At 45.1% G+C, this 24,013-nt stretch overlaps 1 protein-coding gene across 10 annotated transcripts in view; it reads left to right on the top strand.

Annotated features, from left to right (window-relative positions):
• TLN2 (talin 2) overlaps positions 1-24,013 on the top strand; it is a 497,178-nt gene that overhangs the window by 84,857 nt on the left and 388,308 nt on the right. For 9 of the 10 annotated variants that reach the window (XM_070378009.1, XM_070378013.1, XM_070378007.1 and 6 more), the window contains exon 2: positions 5,495-5,580. The exons of the other annotated variant lie outside the window; for it this stretch is intronic. The gene's annotated coding sequence lies outside the window, so the exon portion shown is untranslated. The remainder of the gene's footprint in view (positions 1-5,494; positions 5,581-24,013) is intronic. 10 annotated transcript variants of the gene reach the window in all.

Raw genomic sequence — 24,013 nt, forward strand, 5'->3', positions numbered from 1 at the left:
TGTGGGTCTTCTGGGTTAAACATCAAAAAGCTACCTCTGGAATCTGCTTCCTGGCTTGGCCGTCCTCCCCATGGGTTTCCCTAGGGTGGAAACAGTGACTGCCTCTGAGTGAGCACTTCAAGTTTGAGAAGGATCCCACTTAGGCGCAGGCGCAGTGGGAAAGGGGCATGAGATCATTTTGTTCTCGTGTTAGTTGCTAAAACCCTTTGTTTTTCTGGAATTGGCTGGCCTTTACTTTTCCTGAGCTCTGAGCGAGAGTTTCCCTGTAAGCTATTGTTTTGAGTCCATCAAGAATGTTGGGCTTGCATGCATGCGTGTTGTCCAGTGCTTACATACACACACACACACACACACAGGCACACAGCAAGCTATGCCAGTCTTGAACTCAGGAGAAAGGTCAGAAGTCAGAGGGATGTTCTACTTTTGAAGGTGACATATTAGAGAGTGGGTTTTGTATTTTGGCTTTTGCGTTGTTTATTTTTAAAATAAAATTTTTTCATTTTTTAAATAATATTTTTTTGGCCTCATTGATGTGTAAAAGTCTCAGCTGTGGCACATGGGATCTAGTTCCCTGACCAGGCATCAAACCTGGGCTCCCTGCACTGAGAGTATGGAGTCTTCGCCACTGAACCATCAGGGAACTCCCTTGCTTTGCTTTTTTGAACTGCAGAATTGAGCTAGGAGAAGAGTAGAAGAGACATAGAGATGAAGAGCTGCACTATTTCCTTTATGGAACACGGTCTACTGTGTGTCTGTCTTCCACAGGGTATGTTCTTGTTCAGTCGTGTCTGACTCGTCACAACCCCATGGACTGCAGCATGCCAGGCTTTTCTGTTCTTCGCTGTCTCCTGGAGTTTACTGAAGCTTACGTTCATTGAGTCGGTGATGCCATCCATCTATCTCATCCTCTGTCATCCTCTTCTCCTTCTGTCCTCAATCTTTCCCAGCATCAGGGTCTTTTCCAGTGAGTCAGCTCTTCACATCAGGTGGCCAAAATATTGGAGCTTCAGCTTCAATCCTTCCAATGAATATTCAGGGTTGATTTCCTTTAGGATTGACTGGTTTGATCTCTTGGCTGTCCAAGGGACTCTCAAGAGTCTTCTCCAACACCACAGTTTGAAAGCATCAATTCTTTAGGACTTAGTTTTCTTTATGGTCCAACTTTTACATCTGTACATGACTATTGGAAAAACCACAGCTTTTGACTATATGGCCCTTCATCAACAAAGTAATGTCTTTGCTTTTTAATATACTGTCTAGGTTTGTCATAGCTTTTCTTCTAAGGAGCAGGCATCTTTTAATTTCATGGCTGCATTTACCATTTCAGTATTCTTGCCTTGAGAACCCCATGAACAGTATGAAAAAGCCACAGGGTATGGGTGTAGGTTATTCCAAACCAGGTTAAAATGTTATGTGATGTCATAGTGTCAATATTTGGCTGTTGTAACTGAAAAATCAGAGCTTTGTCTGCTAGTGCGTGTGTGCATGCTAAGTTGCTTCAGTTGTGTCTGACTCTGCTGCTGCTGCTGCGTTACTTCAGTCGTGTCCGACTCTGTGCGACCCCATAGATGGCAGCCCACCAGGCTCCCCCGTCCCTGGGATTCTCCAGGCAAGAACCCTGGAGTGGGTTGCCATTTCCTTCTCCAATACATGAAAGTGAAAAGTGAAAGTGAAGTCACTCAGTCGTGTCCGACTCTTAGCAACCCCATGGACTGCAGCTCACCAGGCTCCTCCATACATGGGATTTTCCAGACAAGAGTACTGGAGTGGGTTGTCATGCCCTTCTCCAGGGGATCTTCCTGGCCAGGGATTGAACCCATGTCTTTTATGTCTCCTGCATTAGCTTGTGGGTTCTTGACCACGAGTGCCACCTGGGAAGCCCCTCATCTGCTAGTAAGATTACCCTAAGATGGGTCTTTTTGGAATGGCATGCTCTTGCTCAAACTATTAGGCAAGGAGCATACTTTCCTTATTTGATCAAGATAGTATTGGTAAGTGTGCAAAAGGGATAAGTAAGTGTAAGTAAGTGTTAGTCGCTCAGTTGTGTCCGACTCTGCGATTCCCATGGACTGTAGTCCGCCAGGCTCCTCTGTCCATGAAATTTCTCCAGGTAAGACTATCGGGGTGGGTTGCCATTTCCTTCTCCGACAAAAGGGATAGGAATCTAAACATATTGGTCACAACTCCTTACACTGTCTACCTCTTTTTCTGGCCAGTAGATGTCTTGACCGCTCAATGAATGAGCAGAATTCTCACCAGGAGGGTGGAGTAATGAGGCAGCTGAAGGAGAACACGTAAGGCCCCTCCAGCCTCTGTATCCAGCTGAGGAAGGAGATGGCTAAGCAGTCTTGCCAGCTCCACATATGAGTGTGGGCTTTGTTCCTTTCTCAGCGGTTCAGGAAGACTTGCTGAGATTGTTCACAGTAACAGAATGTGCCCCAGGATATAGGCCTGCCAAGCATGGCAGAGGAAGACCAGTGAGTTCACAGAAACTCAACACCAGCATTTCCCAGAGTGATGGGCAGCGTCGGAGGTCAGCGTGGCCTCAGCCCAGAACAGCGGACTGTCCCAGGGCGTGGACTTGTTTAAAAAAAAAAAGACTTATTTATAGATGGTGTCCCAGGGGCCAGAGCTGGTCACTGTTCCCTGGTGGGCCCCACCCTCAGACCATTGCTGGGCTCAGTGCAGTTTTACTGCTGTGTCTTGAGCTGGGGCTGAGATGACAAGTCCTGGAGAGCCTTGTCCCTGGCCTGAATCTCTCTGTAAGGAAGATTGCTTTACTCTGTGACATACATGGAGAATAATATATGCAACGTATAGGAATAATCTGAACATCTGGGAAGCCAACAGCCAGGCTAAGAAATCAACATTACAAATATCTCAACAAAAAAAAATCGCCCCCTATCACCTCAGAGTTATGATAAGCATCTTGGTTTTTCATTTTAACTGATCCTTGGTACCTTAGTATGCATTCCTAAGTCATGCAGATGTTTGTTGATTTTTGTTGTTGTGTTGTTGCAGCCATTTTAATTTATTTATTTTTGGTTGAAAGATAATTGCTTTACAATATTGTGTTGGTTTCTGCCATACATTGAAATGAATCAGCCATCAGTATACATATGTCCCCTCCCTCTTGAAGCTGCCTCCCACCCATCACCCTCTCCCACCCTTCTAGATTGTCACAGAGCCCCGGTTTGACTTCTATGAGTCACACAGCAAATTCCACTGGCTCTTTTACATATGGTATTATATATGTTTCTGTGCTATTCTTTGTTGTTTTGAAGAACTGAGTGCCAAGTGCAAAACCAGATTTGGGAAGGTCCCTGTTGAAACTGTTTGGCAAAGGCTCCCAGGCACAGCCAGGGCCTCAAGAACAGTTGTTAGCATTGCTGGCTGCAGAGTCATACTCTCCATCCTAAGAGCTGCACGAAGCCAGTTTTCTCACCGGTCCCTGCCCTTGTGTATCACTTTGTAAATGGGACTGTCACTCATGACCCTCTTTACCAAGAGCTTGTACAAATTTCAGAGAGAAAGATGAAAAGGGATTCCTTGTTTTAATTAAGCCAGGGTCCTTAGCCAGAGGTACAGAGAAATTTCTGTGAAAATTTGAAACTGAATCTATCATGTCCTTCTTCTGGGCGAGAGGGTTCATCATATTTCCAGAGGAGTTTATGGACCCTCCTGCCCTGTAAGGATCAGGAACCATGTGGTCAGTATGGTAGGTTCTGTTTTTTTGTTTATTTTTAAAAAATGAATCCTGGGACTGTTGAACATTCTTTGAAATATGTATGAGTCTGTGTGTGTGCAAGTCTGCACTGACTTTTTGTCAGTGAACTTGCCTAACTTGGGAAAGGGAACCCCTTGGTTAGTTGTGCCCTGGACTGTCCAGGGCAGAATCTTTGACCATTCTGTGGGTGGCCTACCAGGCTTTGGATTTTCTCTGAAATCTTAATCTTTTACTCTTGACCCAGAGTAACTGAAATGCTAAAATGGGGGGAAAAAACTGGAATGGTTGCTGTAGTTTCAAAACAAATGACCTCACTGCCTAAATTCCACTTCATGCAAAAGAAACCCTAACTTTCATCCTTATAAATAATAACGGACCTTTGGGGAAACAGACCCAGATACCCCATTTAGTGTAGGTGGGGGCAGATTTGTCACTGTTGAAGTAAACTCCCTGGAAACAGAACATGACTACTGTTACACCAACTTTGTAGTTATTTCTTAAGAGATGGCAATTTAAATTTATAATGACTGACATTCATTTTTTCAAAGTAGGCGAGTAACTATGCTTTGTATAAGCTGACTTAATGGGAGGTACTTTCAGCGTGTTTTAGCAATGTAGGGGATTTTCAGAAGTCTCCAGCTGAAGAGTTGAGTCTTATCCCATCACTGCCTTTTCATGGATGAGTTGATGGAAGACGTGCATGGTTAGGTGTGATATGCCCAAGGTTACATTGATTTGTCAAGGTCAGTTGGAACTAGAACCCCAGGGGAAGAGGTAACGGTTTACATAATTATGTTTTAAATATATAATTAGACGACAATTCATAAAAAAAAAACATAATCAGAAGTGTCATTTTTTTAAAGACTTGGCATTTTGATCATCCATTTTATTTTAACAAGACAGCCCCCTCGTCTTTGAAGTGTACCACTTCTTATGGTCTCCAGGCATGTCCCTGGAATGTTCTAGTCTCTCGGGTCTATAAACCTGATGTATGGAAGAGAAGCTTTTGTGTTTGTTCTGTGCTGTTTATATCTCATAAATTCAGAATTTTTAGGTCTTCAAGTTTTTCTCCAAGGTTTTTAGGTTTTTCGTCTTGTACTCAAATATGAACAGTCCTGGGGTTTTTCTTTTTCTCCCTTGTTTTCTTTTGTTTTTGAAGAAAACCAGGAGTTTTAGTTTGGCTCTTCAAAGTCTTTGGGGATAAAGGAGAGAGAACTCGGGAAACAATTAAGATCTGGAACTGCAGGCTGCTCTGTCTGTCTGTTAAGAGCCAGAACAGATAAGAAAAACATTTATTTAGAACCCAGGTTTCTTGAAGGAAGGTAATTTACAGGTAAACTTATGCTTTTTTATAGACTTGCTTCCTCGATTCCCTTCCTGGCTTAGCCTTTATACTCTGCTGATTTTAGACAAGGCCTGTTGTCTTTTCTAAGTGTTGGCTTTTCTTGTCTGTAAAGAGAGGGGCTGGGCCTGATTCTCTCCAAGGGCCCTTTGCAGCCCTATCTCTAGACTCCATATCGGGGGATTTGCAGAGAGACTGCTCTGGAGCTGCTGCTGGTGGGCCGGTGCTTCTGCTGGCGCTGAGGGCAGAGGAGTTTGCCGTATCACTGCACAGCGCTCTGAGACCACTGGCTCCGAGGGGGCACTTTGCTTTTCTGCTGTTTATCATCTGAACCCCGTCAGTGTCATTCCATGCTGAGACAGTGTTGCTTACTCACTAACGTGGCCACCTGCACTGACTCCTGTTGTTTGTCTCCTTTTGGCCAGTGTGCTGTTGCAGGGTAACATCTGGACTGAGCTCCTGGACCCTTGGATGCTCGGCTGCAAGTTCCTGGATCGACTTGGAGAAAACAGTGAGTAATCTCCATGTCTCTGCTTGGGATTCTGGGCTGGAGGGGCTGTGGCCAGGAAACAGAGTCTAGCTGATGGACTGCTTCCCTCTTCAGCCCTCCTCTGGCACACCCTCCTCCAGGAGCCATGGAGATGGCAACTGTGACTCCAGACACGGCCTTCCTGACCCCAACTGTCTTACAGTCGGGGACCTGCTGAATGTGCCTCCTGAGAGCTGCTCTTTTCTACCATCAGAGCCCAACTTATGGGTCTTTTTAAAATAATTTTTTTCTTTTCCCTTTAGTTTCTTAGTTCCAGGGTTCTTTTAAAAATTAAAAAAAAATTTATTTATCTATGTTGGATCTTAGTTGTGGCACACAGGATCTTCATCAAGTCATGTGGGATCTTCCATTGTGCCTCACGGACTTTCTAGTTGTGGCTCAAGGACTCTGGAGCACATGGATTTAGGTGCAGCTCGCAGGCTTAGTTGTTCCGCGGCATGTGGGATCTAAGTTCCTCAACCAGGGATTGAACACATGTTCCTTACATTGCAAGGCGGGTTCTTAACCATTGGACCAAGAAACTTATGAGTCTTATCTATCCTTACTGGCCTACAGCCAGAGACCCTTTATGTTGCAAGTGTAGGTGCTGACCTGTAGGGCTGACATCCTCTTCTCAGCATGTGCCTGCTCATCCATCACAGCGTAGCTTCATGCCGCCCCTGATGTGAGCTCCTGTTAGAGAGGCCTCCACTGACAACCTCGTCTTTAGATGCCTTCTCCCGGCCCCCAAATGTCTCTGAGGCCCATGCTTGCATCTTTCTTTGCACTTAATACAGGGTAAGTTTCTTGAGTCACTTGGTAGACTACCCATTCATCTGTTCATCCATTCAACGAATATTGATTATCTACTATGTGCCAGTGGCTAAAGTTGCCTTTCTTCCACAAAGAAAGGAAAAGACTGAGTGAAAACCTGAGTCAACAATCACAGTCCATTCTGGCTATACTTTGTTCTAAATACTCTCAAGCACTGTCACCTGGCATCTAGTTAAAAGGGGGACCCCGATGGGGTAGGTCTGGGCGGGGCTTGTGAGCCTGTGTTTCTCACAAGGTCCAGGTGATGCTGAAGCTGCTGATTTGTATCTCACACTCGGAGAAGAAAGGTCTAAGGGGATCCTGATGCCCATGAGACTTGTCCTTGAGTGTGACTCTCGGTGAACTGCATAGGGTGTGTGCCTGCAAAACCCTCAGAGACCCTGCGGGAGTTTCTCTGGTGGGTTCGTCTCTTGAACGATGTGAGGCTGAGTGGTTTGAGATATGAGCCTGACCAGGGAGTATGGGAGCCTGTTAAGTTACCCTCACCAGAGTCTGAGCTCGTATCTCCTTATACTGTGTTATGGTGTTGTCAGGGAAATCCTCCCTTTAAGTTCTGCGCTTTTCAGATTCTTGAGGTGGAATCCTATGAGGTCTCTGCCTCGTAGGATGAGTGTGCCTGTTTTGAAGTCAGCATTTCTGAAAACACTGGGGCTGTTTCTTGTTTTTCAGAGCAGGCTGCCTCAGCTAGGCTAACGCACTTAAGTGGGTTGTTGAGAAGAGAGACTATATTGGAAGCAGAGAACCGACCACAGAAAAAGCAGGCAGAGAGAGGGTTCAAGGGGCTGTTGGGGAGGCTCAGGACGCAGCTGCCAAAGAGGGCGTCTTGAATCCAGCTGGTGAACTGGCCCTGGGCTGTTCTCCCGAGTGTTGCTGTTGCCGGCTCAGCACTGCTGTACAGCTGCAGTCAGGCCTCTCAAAAGTCGTGTAGTTTTTACAAAGAGCCAGATTGATTTGCCTCTTGGGTAGTTAATAGTTCCAGTGACCGTTTATGGAATACTTACAACATATGAGGTTTAAGGCAAAGCACTTGGCACATGACCTTGTGCCTTAGGCCTCCTGACGACTCACGAGGCAGGTAGTGACCATTTCATAGAGGACAAGATTGAGGTCGGGGGTGAAGGCAGTTGCCTGGGATCACGTAGCAAGTAAGACGAGGGTCCGGCCTGGTCTGCTGGACCTTGGGCAGGGTTTTCTCTCTTCTTTCTTTCATCACCGGCATCACAACTAGAAAGAGAACTTTACTACTGGTGGCAAGACTGAATTGCTGATTATTTGTGCTGTTTTTCTTCCATCTCACCCTCATTTTACCCGTAGAGGGTATGACCCTGCCCTGTGTATCAGCTTTAAAATATTGCTTCTGTAGCACTTTGGCCTCTTGAGTTATAGAAGGAACTTGGTCATTGCTTCGCAGAAATGAACTGGGAAGAGAAAAGTGCACTGGGGAGGCTGGCTTTTCATCCCACCCCTGCTGGCTCCCGCCAGCCTCCCCAGTGACAGGTCTCTAGGGGGCTTGCGTAACTGCCTTTAGCCCTAAGATTCAGGGCTACAACTTAATCCTTGATGGCTCCTGCTGGAGGCAGAAGGTGAGAAGTCAGGTTGAAGGCATTTTTAAAAACATTTTAATTAATTTATTTTTGGCTGGGTGGACTCTTCCTCTGAGGCGTGTGGGATCTTAGTTCCCTGACCAGTGCTTGAACCTGCATCCGCTGCATTGCCAGGCCAATTGTTAACCACTAGAGCACCAGGGAAGTCCTGATTGCATTGTTTCTGAAGACCATTTTCTGATCACTGTGTGGGATTCTTGTATCTGACCATTTCCAAATAACCTCATTCTGCTCAGGGTTATTTTGTCTATTCTGTATCAGGTACACAATTCTAGAGTTTATGAGTTTTAAGTTTTGAATGAGGTTTCCGTGATTTTGGCTTCATATATATGCTGAGTTTGTGTATAAGCTGAAAAGTGAAACTGAAGATGAAGTCACTCAGTCGTGTTCAACTCTTTGCGACCCCGTGGACTGTAGCCTACCATGCTCCTCCGTCCATGAGATTTTCCCGGCAAGAGTACTGGAGTGGGTTGCCATTTCCTTCTCCAGAGGATCTTCCCGACCCAGGGATCAAACCCAGGTCTCCCGCATTATAGGCAGATGCTTTACGTTCTGAACCACTGAATCACTCACCAAATGCAGAATTAGGTTGAATCCCTATAACTCGGTTTTCGAGGCAAGGTGTGCACTCCTATTCTCATGTTTTAGGCAATGGAGGAACTGTACTGTTAGGCTTGTGTTGCAAAGTCTGTGTTACCAAGTTCATGCCTGTACCTCCCCACCGGAGTGGCAAGGTGGGCCCGCCCACCCATGAAAATGTAAAATTGGATCTTGGAAGCAGCTCCTCCTCACTTCTTTAGGCTTTTGCATCCAGAGTTAAGGATTCAAAGCGAGTGGGAGCTGGATTTACCTCCTTGCTCTGTAGTGGGTAACCTTGGGCCCGAGAGTGTTTACCTGCACTTTACATTGTCATACTGGCACCAATGTCTAGTGGCTTCTATTTTCTGGACTTGTTTCCTCAACAGTGAAAGGAAGGAGGTGAGACGAGAGAGTGGTTTTAGCTATGATGTTCTTAGAGCACTGTGTATTCATCCTGGCCATTCGCTCTTCGGAGACTAGCTGAAGTGCCCCTTTCCCCTGCTGTCTGGCTGTATTCCCTCTGGTCGAGCTCTTTGCTCATGTCTAAAGCCAATTTCTTGGTCTGTAGAAAAGAGCCCCTGAGGACAGGGGGATTATGCTTTATCTATCCTGTATCCCAGGGCCCAGCACTCAGCCTTAGGCTCAATAAACATTTGTTAAATGAACCCAACAATGTATTTTCTCTCTTCCATTGGCTTGTCTAAAGCCAGTGTATCAGAAGAGCAATGGCTTAATAAGCACTGCTGATGAACCCCTGAGCAAACAGGCTGCTGGTAACAGTAGTCAGAGGAATCTCTGGTAATTGCAAGCCTTAACAGGTAAACACAACAGTAAGTGTTTCCTTGCCTTTTGTGGACTTAAGTTCTCCTCTCTGGGTTCTTCAATTATGTTCAGTAATAGGGGAGAGGCTGGATGAGGGTCTTAAAAAAAAAAAAAAAAAAAGAGTAAGTATACTCTTCCTGTAACAGGTTTTGCTTATATTTCTTTAAAATGTAATGTACTTTACAAAGTTACAAAGATAATTTACAACATGTAATTGAAGAAGAGGAGTAAAAATTTTGTAGAAAGAAAGAGAATGGCTCCCCCTTTAATGACATTCTTCCCTTCTGGTAAGCCCAGTCAAGCTGTCCAGCCCCTTGGACCTCTGTTTCATGCTATAGGGTTGCCAAATTTGGGACTGTCTCCCCTTTTTGTATCAGATATACTTAAAAATTCACAATGTAATACGTTTTAGGATGCCGAAGGATAGACACAGACCTTCAAATGAAGCAATAAACAACATTCGGATACTTTGTGATTTGCGGTTCTTCCCGCCTCTGCCTCTGCAGGATTCTCTCAATCTCCCTCATTTCAACATGCCAACCCTAGAGCCAGCATTGCTCCCAGGGCACGTGGGGTTTGGGGCACGGAAGGATTTCGCCCGCAGCCTGTGGCTGACTACCCAGAGGCACCCCTATCCAGCCAACTGGGATGTTCTGATCTGTTGTATGACCTTGTCTGCAGTTGTGGGTCTATGGTGACTTCCAATCCCAATGCTTTCTCTCATTTGGGACCCTCAGGGGCATGTTTCTCTTTATTAAAAAAAGAAAAGCCTAAAAAAGCAAGATGTCTAATTAAAGGAATGACTGGGGATTTGGCAGGTTTTTTTTTTTTTTTTTACAACTGTTCCCTCCTTGCAGACAGAGCCCTTACCTGCTTTAAGAACAATAAAGGATACTGTTGACACCCTTTGCTCTTTGTGAGAAGGGAAGGTATTTTCAAAGTGGTAGTAGGACTCTTTATACTCCTGATATTATTTAAAAAACATGAGAAAACATGTTTTCTCCTTTTAAATTAATATGGTATAATAATCTGTGTAGTATATTTTAAAAACTATTATGGACACACTTTCCATGCTAAAAAAATCGACCCTATATTAAAAGACCACATATTATTATTATTTTGTTGTTGTTGTTAATTGTTGTGTTTTATTTTTTACATGAAAATGTAAGTTTATGAGCTTTCATTCTCTCATTGCTGGCTGGGCTTCCTACCCTCCCTCTCCCTACATTTTGTTAAACTGTAGTGAGCATTTTTAAAATATTTATTTGTAGACCATGTGGCATTTCTGTAGACTCTTGAGGTCAGAAGCTATGCACCTTTAAAAATTCACCTTTAAGAAGATCAGATACTCTTAGGTGCCCAGTGACCTAAGAGCTGTCACTAGCACAGAATGTTGTTAGTCCTGAAAATTTGTCATTTTGAAAGCTTCATATATAGAGGACTTGAAAAAGAATTATTGCCATGCCAGGTTTAGGAGTTTCTAGGGCTTCAAACAAAGTCTCTGAGTAGCAAGGTTGCCAGGATGTCTTTTCTGGTTCTATGTTTCAGCCTCTGAGGCCTCACCTCCGGACTTGCCGATTCCTCCCCGCAGGCTCCTTTTCTCTGCATCTTTCTCGTTCTGTTTGTACAGAGTGGTGCTGTTGATGGATGCTCCGGAGCGTGTGTTGCAGCACACGGGAGAGGGAAGATGTGGGTCAGGTTGGAGGCGGCTGCCTTCTGCCCAGGCATTTGTGGGCTCACCCCCTTCTCCAGTTCCCCACCTCTGCCCCTGCTCAGAGGGAGACTCTTGGGCAGATTATCGTGGCCGTGCTGGGCTGTCTGTGGCCGGGGTCTCCCGGGCACCCAGAATGACTGTGTGACGTTTCAGGAGCACTTTCCTCCAAGGCAGAGCCATGGTCCTGCGTTGTCATTTGGCAGGCATCTGTGGCAGATCTTGGTTTAACTGGAGTGGGCGATGACAGGATGATAAAAAGGTGATCAGACTCCCCGTGGCTGAGCTTTGTTGGCCTGCCCACCCTAAAACAGGCTTCTTCCTTTTGTAGAGCAGCCGGCACCCTGTCTGGCCAACTCCTGCACCACGGTGCTTAGAACAGACTCCCTTTTGGGCCAGAACCATTGCCAGTACAAGTCCCTGGTATCTAGGTGCTCTCTGCTTTAGAGGTGATAATCTCTATCCTTGAATAGACCCCCTGGGAAACCCCCCTGGTGGCCCCAGTTTTGAATAGATGCAGCAAAGATTGTCAGAAGGAACAACAGCTCCTTGTTCCCAGGTCTGTTCTGATGGACTTTGACCTCTTGTACTTGGAACTGCACTTGCAGGGGGCACACACACTCTCCAGCTCTTGGGAGAATAAAGAAGTGGAAGCTACAAATAGGCTCTGCTCAAAAAAACTACCGTCTTCACTACAGCCACGAGGTTTGTCATAGGCCTTTCTAGTGAGGCTGCATCAGAGTTAGGACAGTAGCTGTCTTCCCCAGATGTTTCATTCATTGTAAATATTTCCGTGATAAGAAATACCCTCAAACACCCTCCTGAGAACAGAGGCAATCAGTTTAAGTAGCTCCCGTGATGTAGCTGGAGCGCATCACTACACCCATGGATTACACTTGGCAGCATCTCCTTCAGCCAGCTGCATGGCTCCCAGGAGACAGCAGGGCAGTTGCATAGGGAAGATGTTAGAGAAGGGAGGTGGGGGATGGGGGGCCTTGTGCAGCAGCTGAATTTCCAGGGCTGGGTTTGGGCTTTGGTGCCTTGAGGTCAAAATCCAGCTGCTGCTGCTTGGACCTGCAGTGGTGAAGATGACTCAGAAATCTGGAAGGCGGCCATGGTGATTTCACTACTGGATCTGAGACAGCGCTAAAGTCCTCTGGGGTGGGCGTGGTTGTTGGGGGAATGTTTACTGATCAAGCGGATACAATGTGGATGCTGGTGTTCTGGGCCCCTGGGGTTTGCCAATTAGTTAGTAACTTGGGAGACATTTTATTTTTATTACTAAAAAAAGAATGAGTTCTAGTGGCAAAATACAAAACAAGGGCATGCATGCTCATGCTCACTTGTGTCTGTCTCTTTGCCACCCTCTGGACTATATATAGCCTGCCAGGGGCTCCTCTGTTCATGGATTTCCCAAGTGAGAATACTGGAGTGGGTTGCCATTTCCTCCTCCAGGGAACCTTCCAGACCCAGGGATCAAAGTCATGCCTTCTGAGTCTCCTGTATTGCTAGGCAGATTCTTTACCACTGAGCCACCTGGGAAGCCCACAAAACAAGGGCGGATGATACTAAATAAATTCCATCTGACATGGAGGTTGTTGGTTTTGTGAATTACTTACCTTCAGAGAACTTATGGTCAAGGGCCAAGGTTTCTCCAGGGGTGCCCCAGGAGTTCTACTGACCCCACTTCTCAGAAAGGATGAAAACCCTCTCATTTCCAGAGGAGGGAATAAAGTCCCTGTTAGTTTTCTAGTGCTGCTGTCACACATGGCCACAAACTGAGTGACTTAAAACACCATAAATCTATTTGATCTTACAATTCTGCAGCTGAGAAGCCTGATACGAGTCTCAGGAGGCTAGAATCAAGTGCTCTGTTCCTCCGGGGGCTCTAGATCAGCAGTCCCCAGCCTTTTTGACCCCAGGGACTGGTTTTGTGAAAGAGTTTTTCCATGGACCACGCAGGGGGTAGGGATAGTTTTGGGATGATTCAAGCGCATTACACTTGTTGTGTACTTCATTCCTATTATTATTATCACATCAGCTCCACCTCAGATCATCAGGCATTAGATCCTGGAGTTTGGGGACCCCTGCTCTAGAGGAGAATTCCATCTCTTTGCCTTTTTCAGGTTCTAGAGGCCACCTGCTTTCCTTGGCTTGTTTCTCTCCATCTTCAAATCCTGCTACATTTTGATCTTCCGCTGACCACAGCTGGGAACGGTTCTGTGCTTTTATGGATCTTTTTGACTCCACTGGACCCACTTGGATAATCCAGGAAAATCTCCCTACCTCAAGGTCCTTAAATTAATCCCATCTGCAAAGTGCATTTTGCCATGTAAGGTAGCATGCACACTGGTTACAGAGATGAGGACGTGGACAACTTTGGGTACCATTATTCTGTCTCCCTGCAGGTCAGATGAGAGAGGTAACTTACCAGGTTTTCACTGCGGTTCGTAGTACAAGGATCCAGGTTTCCTGCCTGGTCAAGGCCCAGGTCTTTTCCTTCTGGCTGTTTGCCACAGTGTGTCGTGCCTGGTAGAGGTTGAGTGGTCTCTGTTACAGGCTGCACCCTTTGCTGCAGCCAGTTTGTCCCTGGATAAGAGGCTGTGGGTATGAGAATAGAAGGAGCCGTCCCTTCTTTGGTGGAAACAGGGCGGCAGCTTGGGAGCAGGAGAGGGGTGGGTGGCTGCACTCCCCAGTCTACCTTTGTGGGCAGGAGTTCATGGGGACTCTTAATCTTGTTGTATTGATGGTCTGTTGCCAAGAAACAGACACAGTTGAGGTAGCTAAAATGAAGCGGGGGTGGGGTGGAGTTGTGGAGTTGTTCAGTGCAATTGCTGATTGTAGCCAGCCTTTATTGAACGATTGCTGTGTGCCGGAGACATACCCACCAATGTGCTCTTTCGTGCTCTGAGACATTTCTGCCCAGTAATTGCTGATTGCAGCCAGCCTGTATTGAGGGATTGCTGTGTGCCTGAGACATAACCACCAATGTGCTCATTCGTGCTCTGAGACAGTCCTGTCCTGTGTCACCACGTCCTCCTCATCAAAACCAGACCCACTCCTCTGCCCACTCTTTATGCGGAGCCCTCGTACCTGAAGTTGCCTTCTCTTCTGCTCAGTGTTCTCACCTCTTCCTGGCTCAGTTTCAAATTCCTGGGAGATGAATCGCAATGGTTGAGCTTGGCCAGATATTGACTTCGAGGTGGAAGAGGGGCACATCACCTGGGTCTGGGGCTGGGTGGATGGTGACAGGTGCTTTTCCTATGGGATGGGGGCCTTGCCTTATTCAACCAGTGTTACTGTAGAAATACTTTGCAAGTGGAATTTGAATTTATGTTGTTTTAAAAAGCTTTATTTTAAAATAAACTTACAGAAAAGTTGCCAGAGTACAAAAGAACTCCTGTATAGTCTAACCTTCATTCATCAATTATGACTGTTTTGCCTCATTTGCTTTATTGTTCCATATTGATGCCTATTATCTTTTTTGAACCATTTGAAGTTACACATGTCAGCCACTTGACCTCTAAATAGCTTCTGCATGTCTTTCCTAAGAACAAAGACATTTCCTCTTTGTAACTATAGTTTAGTTAGTAAAACAGAACATACATAACATTTTCCCCAATCTGCATATCTTTTTCTTTAAAAAAATTGTTTTCAAATTAATTTTCATTGAAATATAGTTGCTTTATAATGAGGACGTATAACATTGATGTCCTATTGTTGAATATACAGTTCATGCCCCAATTTTGCTACTTAAGACAATAACATCCTTTATGGCCACTCTTCCCCTGACCTAGGATTCAGTCCAGGATCGTGCTGATTTTATTCAGTTGTCACATCTCTGTCATCCTTTTAATTGGAAACAGTCCCTCTGCCTCTGTGCGTGTGTGTGTGTGTGTGTTTGTGTTTGATGGCATTGACTTGCACTCTTAAAAAAATGTCAGTTACTTCCTAGCAATTTGGATTTGTATGATAATTCCTCACTAGGAGATTCCTCATGATTGGATGTGTTTCTGTCAGGAATGCTACATAAATGATGTTTTGAACCTTTCTCAGTATATCACGTCAGAAAGCACAAGATGTCTTTCTGTCCTACACTAATCTTAGCCGCGACCCTTTGGTTAATATTGAGCTTGTATTATTTAATCTGTGTTTCCCAGAGGAGGTGAGCATGTAAAGAGGACCACACCCTCCTTTAAAGGGAAGTCTGGTTTGCAGGTGCTCTTTGTACTTGGGACTTGCCTGAAGTGGGCACTCTTGTTCTCTGCGGGGTTTGCTCCTGAATGCAGGTGAAAAGGCTGATGTCCTCAGAACCCACTTATAGGAAAAACTTGCCTGAGGCAGGAACAGAGCATCCTCTCTGCCCTGTGGCAAGAGTAAATCCTGGAGACAGAACTACAAAAGCCTTGTGAACCCTGAGTTCCCTTTGACTCCATCTGACTGTCCTGCCTGTCTCCAAATTATGTAGGAGTGGAAAGGATCGATGAGGATGTGGAGAAATCTCTTGTTTACATGTGTTTGACAAATGCAAAAGATGATGATCCAGGCTGCCGCCGCTGCATTCTTCTTTTCATGATCTCTTCTGACATGGATTCTGACATTGAGCTGCTTGGGTCTGGTTAGCTTGCATGGTGTTGAATATCAGGTGTGTAAGCTCTTGGACTGATTGTGGGATTCTTAAGACCTAGGATGGTTGCTCCCAGCTCATTAAGCAATCATGGGATTCCTTGTAGATGTAACTCAAGACTCAGGAGACTGCCACGTGGGAAAGATGTGCTGTTTAGAGCTCTGGGCATTTCAGTTTGTGGCCAGCATTACCTTTTTTTTAAAAAAAAACTTACTTGGTTGCATTGGGTCTTAGTTGTAGCACATGGGATCTTAGTTGCCCGACCAGGGATCAAACCTGTCTCCCCTGCATTGGAAGAAGGATTCTTAACCACTGGACCATCGGGGAAGTCCTTGGCAATATTACTTTGATTAACGCTTATTCTGCTTCAAACTTCTTCCACTTTATGCGCTGTTTCCTGTTGAATATTTGACCTTGCTGACCCCTAGAGCTGTTGATCCCACTTTTTATTAAGAAGCAAACAACATAGCAACATGCAGTCTAGGGTCAGTAAAATAAGATACAAAATAAGATAAAAAAACAGGGGGGAAAGTACTTTTAAAAGTGAAATATAGTCAGTCAGTCAATTCAGTCGCGTCCAACTCTTTGCGACCCCATGAACCACAGCACACCAGGCCTCCCTGTCCATCACCAACTCCCAGAGTTCACTCAGACTCATGTCCATCGAGTCAGTGATGCCATCCAGCCATCTCATCCTCTGTTGTCCCCTTCTCCTCCTGCCTTCAATCTTTCCTAACATCAGGGTCTTTTCAAATGAGTCAACTCTTCACATCAGGTGGCCAAAATATTGGAGTTTCAGCTTCAACATCAATCCTTCCAATGAACTCCCAGGACTGATCTCCTTTAGGATGGACTGGTTGGATCTCCTTGCAGTCCAAGGGACTCTCAAGAGTCTTCCCCAACACCACAGTTCACAAGCATCAATTCTTCTGTGCTCAGCTTTCTTTATAGTCCAACTCTCATATCCGTACGTGACTACTGGAAAAACCATAGCCTTGACTAGATGGACCTTTGTTGACAAAGTAATGTCTCTGCTTTTTAACATGCCGTCTAGGTTGGTCATAACCTTCCTTCCAAGGAGTAAGCGTCTTTTAATTTCATGGCTGTACTCACCATCTGCAGTGATTTTGGAGCCAAAAAAATAGTCTGACACTGTTTCCACTGTTTCCCCATCTGTTTCCCATGAAGTGATGGGACCAGATGCCATGATTTTAGTTTTCTGAATGTTGAGCTTTAAGCCAACTTTTTCACTCTCCTCTTTCACTTTCATCAAGAGGCTCTTTAGTTCCTCGTCACTTTCTGCCGTAAGGGTGGTGTCATCTGCATATCTGAGGTTATTGATATTTCTCCCAGCAATCTTGATTCCAGCTTGTGCTTCCTCCAGCCCAGTGCTTCTCATGATGTGCTCTGCATATAAGTTAAATAAGCAGGGTGACAATATACAGCCTTGACGTACTCCTTTTCTTATTTGGAACCAGTGTGTTGTTCCATGTCCGGTTCTAACTGTTGCTTCCTGACCTGCATAGAGGTTTCAAAAATACTCATGAGTAACAGTACGTCTTGACTATTCTACCCAGTATCCTGCTAAATATTGGAGAGGGGGAACATTTAAAGGAATATGACACAACCCCTGACCTCAAGGATGTTGCCCTTTTCAAAAAGGAACTGTTATAAAGATTAAACTGATTTATGAATTCATTTTTTTCTTAAATAGTGTTTTGATTTGTTCCAGGCAGTTGTAGTGCCTTAACTTATTTGTGGGGTTATCACTGCATGACTTAGAGCACATTTGTCCATGTCATCAGAAGAATTGTGATGGCAGACCTTCACTACATCCCAGAGACAGATGCTTGGAAAAATAAATATGCCTGGCCATATATTCCCAGGCCATATATTCAGGCTGTGCTTATGCCTGAATTTGAGTAAAAATTATGGACAGCCTTAGGGCAACTAGATTTGGAGACAGTCCATCTTTCCTGCTGCTGCTGCTAAGTCACTTCAGTTGTGTCCGACTCTGTGCGACCCCATAGACGGCAGCCCACCAGGCTCCTCTGTCCCTGGAATTCTCCAGGCAAGAATACTGGAGTGGGTTGCCATTTCCTTCTCCAATGCATGCATGCATGCTAAGTCACTTCTGTCGTGTCCGACTCTGTGCAATCCTGTGGACAGCAGCCCACCAGGTTTCCTTGTCCACAGGATTTTCTAGGCAAGAATACTGGAGTGGGCTGCCATTTGTCCATCTCTCCTAGAAGAATGTTAATAATTTAATCCCTTGTTTTGTATCTTTGTATCTTGTATCTTGGTATCAGCAAAAGCTTCTCTGAGTTGTTAATATGTTCTTAAGTTTTAAAGACACTGATAGAGCATCATTTGATTTTCTGCCTATGGTATTTTTGTATGAGGAAGGGGCTTTGGCCAAGTAAGCATGACTTTCTTTTTATAGGATCCTCTGTATCTAATGTAGAAATGCTGGATAAATGTGATCTGGTGGTGGTTGTGATGGGGAGTAGGTGTTGGGGAAGGTGTGGGAAGGGAAGGTGAGGCTGATGGATGCAAACAAAGATGTCCAGAAAATGTGAAGAATAAGGTTTTGAGAAGAGCTAGGATAGATGAAAAGTAATACGCTGAAGGGACTTCCCTGGTGGTCCAGTGGTTACCACTTCATCTTCCAGTTCAGGGGATGTGAGTTTGATCTCTGGCTGGGAAGCTAAGATCCCACATGCCTCACAGCCAAAAAACTCAAACATAAAACGGAAGCAACGTTGTAACAAATTTAATACTTTTAAAATGGCCCACATCAGAAAGATCTTAAAAAAAAAGAACAAAAAACCCTCTGAGAATGTAGTGGTGGTTCATTTACTTTGAACATCTTCCAGGAAGGAGGAATTCAGGATTAGCAAGTTTTAGCTAAGTGATTGAGCTTTCCTTCAATTACAGGTGAGACTACTGTGTTTTTTTGCAAATGTCTGAAGTATCTTATATACTTTCCCACTTAAAAAGGAGTAGATAAGTATCACAGTTTTATCTTTTCCCCTCTGTGACTCAGGATGCTGTGCTGACTTCAAAACCCTCCAGACTGATAAGAGTCCTTGGGTTGTTCCCCTCTCTCGTATCTCATTTGACCATCTGCCTCAGGAACCCCATGTGGGATGTTGGTTCCTGGACCAGGGACAGAACCCGTATCCCCGACACTGGCAGGCAGATTCTTAACCCCTGGACTACCAGGGTAAGTGCCCCTCTGGTGGAATTTGTGTAATCACAGAGAACATGGCCACTTTTGAAGCCTCTGGTGATTTGAGGTGGTGCTTTGGAAAGGGTGCGCTAGCCGAGGATGATGCTCTGGCCACCTTCTCATTGTGTGACATTGGAGCACTCGGATTGTTTGTGCCTTCCTGTTGGGGTAGAAGAAGGATCAGAAGTCTGCATTTGCCTTGTGTTCCCTTCTGCCTCCTTTGGGACGCTGGGTTAGGATGTGTGTAGTTTGTAGCTGGAGGGTCCAGTTCATGGGTGTAAACCATGATCTGGGAAGTCTGATCTCTGAACTGCTGTTGGCCAGCTGCAGCACTGGTAACTCAACAGTAAACTTTCATCTGAGAATCTTCGATTGTGTCAGAGGGCAGAGCCATACTGCCCGACACGGGTCACCCAGATCTGGGTTCAAATGTTACCTCACCATCTAATGGCTGCATGAGTGCAGGCCAGTTAGAGAGCTCCTGAATTGCAGTTTCCTCACCTGTGAAATGCTGGGAACCCATCCACCTGGTAGCGTTGCTGTGAGAAGGGGACTAAGCAAGATAATGCAGGTAAAGCCTCCATCCCCATGTCTGGCTCATAATACTTGTACAATAAGTAACTGTCTTCCCATCTACCCTTGGCTTTTTTTTTTTTTACAAGTATAGGTTGAATTTGAGCATATTATTGTCTGGAGTGAATCTGTTCTAAGCTTGCCTTACCAAAAGTTCTCCCATATCTACCCAGCATCACCCCTTTACTCTCCCACATTATAAGGCCCATCACAGAGTGGCTAAATCAAACGTCTAAGTAAACAGCACTGAGCCTGCTTGTCTGCTAGAAGGGAGGATCCTGGTGAGGAAGGTGGCATTTAGATCTGCCTGAATTAGGTGTGCAGCTGCCCTCTGTCAGGGTAATACTGGGATTCCTTTATTTCCAGGAAGACAAATGGTAGGAGGCCAAGGGACAGCAGACCGGCCAATAGGTGTCACATGCATTTTGATCCTCAGTGTTTGTAGTTAGCATCTTCAATTATCCCAAGGGCCCTGAGACCCCCTGGGTCTGTGTGTTCCCTCATAGTTGGGGTGGGCATGGCCGGGGAGGGGGGTGTGCCTCGGCCCTGGAGCCTTTACTAAGGGCTGATTCTCCCTAGGACTGAGGTCCTGAGCTCTTGGCAAAATTAAATTACAGTCTCTGCTTATGGCTGGACCTCAGCTGGCAGGGTCTTGGGGGTTTTAAACAAAAGCATGCGCCTCTCCAGAAGTAGATTAGGGAGATGTCCATTCAAGCAGGGGATTTGGATGTGTTAATTCTCAGAGCAGGTATCTGATTGCGAAAAGGACTGTGCGACCTTATTTAGAAAAAAGGTTGCACTCTGTTAACCTTTATTCCCTTAAGAAGGAAAAATCATTACATGGCAGAGGTTCAGGCCCCATAGGAGATTTTCTGGGTGATTCTCCATTTTGAGAGTCATGCTTCCACAGATGGGATAAATTGTCAGGAACCTCTGACTGTCCCCACGGTGTATTTTTTTGGTTGGAGGGGAAAAACATCTTGATTTCTTTCCTATCCTAGGCTTTTGTCCTTTCCTTCCTAGTCCTAGCAGATAAGGATAAAAAAAAATTTTTTTTTTTAAAAGAGGAAAAAATACATACATTTGAAAAGACATTGCCCTGTCTCCTCCCCCATCTCACCTCCACTCCCCATCCCCCCTCCATGCTTATTGAACTAGTAAATGGTAGTCGATTCCCAGCAGATTTGCTGCAAGACAGCTGTGCAAGTGATGGGCCCCTGACAGCCAGGCAGTTTGGTTCCTCGCCTGAGCCTGCGTCACATGCCACCCCATCCTGCCGCCTTCCCCAGCCACTCCACTCCCAGCTGAGCCCTCCTCCCTCTCTGTTCCTCTAAGGCTTTTGACATCTGTTTCCAAGAACGCAACATGGGCTAAAGCAGAGCAAGTGACATGGAATGGGAAGACCTGAGTCCTGACGCAGGCCTCATCGCCTCCTAGCTGCCACTGAGCCTGAACCTCCTTCACTGCACTTGCAGTTACACTGTGCTGTCTGGTCTTCCAGCTAGAAAATGGAAGTCCTGGAGGACAGGATGTTGTTCATCCTGTTATTTCCAGTTATTTATCCAGTCATTCATTTCTTTATACAGTTACCTTCCTAGGACTCAAGATAGAAAGATGAACATGCTGTGTGTGGCACGTGGTAGGAATTGCAAGCTGCTGCTCCCCCATCCCCCTTTTTCTCATTTGAGTGATGTGATCCATGTATAGTTGAGGGAGCTTTGGATCTTTCTCCCCAGAGCATTAAATAGAGAGGAGGAGGACATGGCCTTGCTTATTGACCCTGACTACAATACCTAGTGAAAGTGAAGTCGCTCAGTCATGTCCAACTCTTTTCGACCCCATGGGCTGTAGCCTACTAGGCTCCTCCGTCCATGGGATTTTCCAGGCAAGAGTACTGGAGTGGGTTGCCACTTCCTTCTCCAGGGGGTCTTCCCGACCCAGGGATCCAACCTGGGTCTCCCGCACTGCAGACAGACGCTTTACCGTCTGAGTCACCAGGGAACCCCACTGAGATAGCATATTAAAAAGCAGAGACATTACTTTGCCAACAAAGGTCCATCTAATCAAAGCTATGGTTTTCCCAGTAGTCATGTATGGATGTGAGAGTTGGACTATAAAGAAAGCTGAGGGCTAAAGAATTGATGCTTTTGAACTGTGGTGTTGGAGAAGACTCTTGAGAGTCCCTTGGACAGCAAGGAGATCCAACCAGTCCATCCTAAAGGAAATCAGTCCTGAATATTCATTGAAAGGACTGATGTTGAAGCTGAAACTCCAATACTTTGGCTACCTGACGCGAAGAACTGACTCATTTGAAAGACCCTGATGCTGGGAAAGATTGAAGGCGGGAGGAGAAGGGGATCGCAGAGGATGAGATGGTTGGATGGCATCACCAACTCAATGGACATGAGTTTGAGTAAACTCCAGGAGTTGGTGATGGACAGGGAGGCCTGGTGTGCTGCAGTCCAGAGGGTCGCAAAGAGTCAGACATGACTGAGAGACTGAACTGACAACACTTAAAAAAAAAAATTGGATGAAGAGTTCTTTAAATTCTATAGTGCTTTACAGTTTTCAAAAGTTTCACATACATGAGTTCATATAATCCCATAATAATCTTTTTTTCTCCCTACCTCTGTCTTGTACCCCCCACACCCCCTACTGGTAACTACTAGTTTGTCTCTATGTCTGTGAATCTACTAGGGTTTTTTTATTCTCTAGTTTGTTATGGTTTTTAGATTCCACATATAAGTGATATTATAAATACTTTTTCTGCCTGACTTATTTCATTAGCATAATACCCTACAAGTCCGTCCATGTTGTTGCATATGGAGAAATTTCTTTTTATGACTGAGTAGTATTCCATTGTGTATATACACCACATCTTTAAAAAATGCATATATAGATTATTTTTCAGGTTCCTTTCCATTACGATTTAGCACAGGATAGTCAGTGTAGTTCTCTATGCTATACAGCACAACCTTGTTGTTCGTTCATCCCATAGAAAGTGTTTGCATCTGCCAGTCTGAAGCTTCCAATCCATTCCTCCCCCACTGAGCAGCCAGAAGCCTGTTCTCTGTTTGTGAATCTCGTTCTGTTTTGTACTTAAGTTCATTTGTGTCGTATTTTAGATTCCACGTTGAAGTGATCTCATATGGTTTTTATCTTTCTCTGTTATGACTTACTTCACTTGGCATAATAATCTGTAGTTGCTGCATAATAATCCATGTTGCTGCAGATGGCATTATTTCAGATGGCATTCTTTTTCACGGCTGAGGTATATTCCATTGTTCGTATGTACCATATCTTCTTTATCCAGTTATATGGTGATGGACTTTTAGGTTGCTTGTATGTCTCAGCTACTGTGACTAGTACTGCTATGAACATCTTCATCCTAGTTGAAGATTTTCCAATTTTCCTGCCCTCTGCCAGGGTAAGCAGGGGTGAGAAGGGGATTATAGCTTACAACTTTTAATGAGATGGATAGAAATTGGGAGCAAGAGGCTGAATACATAGAACAGAAATGTCTCCTTAGATGTAAAGTGGACATAGAGAAACATGAAATGCTGGTGTTTCAGATGGACCCGGGTCTATCACCTATTCCACTGGAGATGGTAAACGATTACTTTTCCTTTTTTCTAGAAGCGATTTTGTGCATGAAAGCCTTGAAAGACTACATTCCACTCAGTCCCTTTTATTAAAAGAATTGCACTTTGTAGTGAGGGTGTGTGTGGCTGAAGAGCCCTTTCAAGACTGGAGCCTGGAGGCATTGGGCTGGTTAATTGCATGTTTGTCTTTTGGTTTCTTTCCAGTCTTTCATCATGGATGACCCCTTATCTATAATTTTTAGGCAAAAACAAAGAAAAAGTCCTTTTCCTCTTTGGTGTGTTTTATGAAGCTAAAGAGATAATGATCTAAGCACTAGCTTTGGTTATAGTTTGGTTATAGTTATAGTGGATGAAAAGAGTCAAGATAGATTCTACGACAGGTGTCAGCCTGTGGAGGCTGTGATTCTAGGCATCACGATGGTCAAGTTGATCAGCCTGGTCAGGTTAGCTGGGCTTCCTCTTTCTGACTCATTATCTCCATGGATGTCTTCTACAGCTGCTGGCATTTTCTATGTACAGAAAAGAACTGACCTGTTTCTTGGGGTGCGGTATACAAAAAGTCTATGTGACTGATTTCCCAAGTCTGGCTGCACTTGAGAACCACCTTATAGTTTAGAGAGAAATGACAGGGAACCTCATCTCCTAAGATTCTTGCTCATTAGGTTTCAGATGAGGACTGGAATTTGTCTCGTTTATGAGCCCCCTATGTAGATGTCTAGGATGCTCAGTCAGAACTGAGCATCACTCAGAGTGGGCCACGGGCCCAGCCCTGTCTGCATCACCTGGGAGCTTATTAGAAATGCAGACTGTCAGGCTCCACCCCAGCTTCCA

The sequence above is a fragment of the Bos mutus genome, chromosome 10, assembly GCF_027580195.1.
Source record: "Bos mutus isolate GX-2022 chromosome 10, NWIPB_WYAK_1.1, whole genome shotgun sequence".
Lineage (NCBI taxonomy): Eukaryota > Metazoa > Chordata > Mammalia > Artiodactyla > Bovidae > Bos > Bos mutus.